This window comes from Penaeus monodon, chromosome 13, assembly GCF_015228065.2.
Source record: "Penaeus monodon isolate SGIC_2016 chromosome 13, NSTDA_Pmon_1, whole genome shotgun sequence".
Lineage (NCBI taxonomy): Eukaryota > Metazoa > Arthropoda > Malacostraca > Decapoda > Penaeidae > Penaeus > Penaeus monodon.
This window is the reverse complement of record NC_051398.1, coordinates 23,201,622-23,204,121: the sequence shown is the minus strand read 5'-3', so window position 1 is coordinate 23,204,121 and position 2,500 is coordinate 23,201,622.

Sequence of the window (2,500 nt, the reverse complement as noted above, 5' to 3'; positions counted from 1 at the left end):
CAAAAGGAGATACCACATTTTTGTTAGCACGCAATGGAGGATCCCCAAAACTGGGGGTTTTCCAGATCTGAGTTCTGGGGCACCTCCCATAGCGGTTTGGCTCCCCTGCAGGTCCATTTCAAAACTCCCCGTCCCTCAGTGGCCACCCTAAGGTTTCACCTGGACAGACTAAGGGAGGATGTGCCCGTGGGTTCACCAGGCAGTCTGACCGATTCACAGAGCTCAACCCTGACGGCCCCAGTTGCTCTGTGGGAGTTCATCAAGCGTGTAACCTCGAAGCACTCAGGGGGCCTTTGGCTACGCCGAAAAGAAAGGGCGAATTTCATCTCCCGGAACATTAGAACCATGAACATGTCACAAGGCGGCTAAATGGGAATAAGTCTTATGTTTTCCCATGGTGTGTAGGGCTCGGACCTGCTGAAAGGGACAAAAACGTTCATCAGGAATTTACGGGGAGGTCAAAGGCCCCATTTCTTGGTAAATGCCCTTCGCCCTGCCTAAACCCCTGAAAAAATGAACCCCTAAGCCCTCCTCACAGAGACTGCAGTCCAATCAGCTTTTGGACGGATCATCTCAACATGTTAGGGCGTGAACTTTTTGGGTGAGTTTTTTTTTGAAAGTTTGTACCGGTAGACCCTCCAACAGTTAGTTTTGGATGGAAGCGAGTTCAGTGCCCGTGTCGGACCACCCACAAAGAGGAAACCTCCCACCCTAACAGAGGTTAGGATGGCGATTTCCAAATGAAGAGTGGAAAGCTGCAGGCAATGTGATATCCCTGCTGAATGCTAAAGGTGGGGTGAACCAGGGTTGGGGCCTGCATACAGTTTGTTTTTTGGGTTTCCTTTTTTTTTTTTTTTTTGTTTTTTTTTTTTTTTTTTCCCTTTTGTTTTTTTTGTGTGGGGTTTGCCCTTTTCTGAAACGGATCCGCAACCCCTTCTGAGGACAGAGAAAAGGAGAGTCAGGATTTACTCCCGGCAAGCCCCCGATTTTGGAAACCCGATACTAGCGCTTCGAGAATTGTGGAAAACCTCGTGAGTTTGGTCGTGGGGTTCTTGCAGCTATATTGACCTAAGAAGGGATTTTATCGGTGCATCGGGGAAACGTATGGGAGATCCCGTAGTCAGGGATTTTTGACACAGATTTTGGTGATAGCAAACCTCTATACTGGTATGAAAGGTGTAAAAATGTGGTGGGGGGAGTTGAATTCTTCCCGTCAAATTCAGGGGGAGGCAAGGCTGTGTCCTTCCCCCAAAACTTTTTAAACTTGTATGGATGGGAAAAGGGGGAGAGCTACTAGCCAAAATCCGTGGGAGCCAAATAGGCAATTTAAAGGCTCAGACCTGACTTTGCCCACGATGTTGCCATCCTATCAGTCCTTGGGTCACTTGTGGCGGTTTGTACATTTAGCAATGAGCGAAGTCCCTAGGCCTAAAGTCTCCTGGACCAAGACCAAAATTCAGGACTTTGGGGGGCCGTAGGGAAAAACCCCTTCAGTCGATCCAGCTTTCGGCGGGATATTTAAAATTACAGAAAATTTTTCATACCTTGGGAGGTAGTCCATTCTCTGGGTTGTCAGAACCCGGGAAGTAGTAGAGGATTGGTCTGGCAACAGGGGCTATGATCTTTATAAAAAAGCTTTGGGGATGTTGGGACCTATGCAGAAGGACCAACTGCATGTCTTCAAGGCCTGATATGCCCTTTTGCTCTAGGAAGCGAAACCTGGACTTATCCGTGTCTTGGATCTCCCCTTGATCCCTTTTTTAACAATCCCTTCGTCGGATCATGGGGTACGTTGGGAGGACCACGGTCCAACGGCAGTTTCCCGTGAGATAGGATGGGGAAATGTTACTTTTTATAATCCGGGACGCCAACTCAGGGTATATGGGCCCTAGCTGTCTCCCTTTTACGACCCCCACACTTTGTCTTCTCGAGAAACCCTGGGGGGAGGAGACCCGGGGATGACCCCGAGATATGGCTTGGGGAGCTCGACGAACCCCTTTGCGAGGATTAGAGATGGGCCGTTGCCGCCTAGGGACTGCTGAGGGATCCCCTGGCTTTGGAAGTGAGGGTGGTGCGCCCCTTTTATGTGATGAGATTATATGTGTGTGTGTTTTTATATTCTATATATATATATATATATTTTTAATAAATATTATATATATATATAATAATATAAAATAACATATATAATATATAAAATACAATTATAATTTTTATATATTTTAAAATTTTATTATAATATTATAATATATGTATGTAGTTATAAAATATTATATATTTCTTTATTTATTTTTTTATTTTATATTCATTTTTGTGTAAATATAACATTTAAAATATATGTGTTATAAGTAACACACACACCCACACCAAAAACACCACACCATATATATATAAGAATATATAATATTAAAATATATTAATTTTAATAAATAATTTTTTTTAAAATGTATATTATATAATTTATATATTTAAAATCTTTTTTTATGAATAAATATCGCCC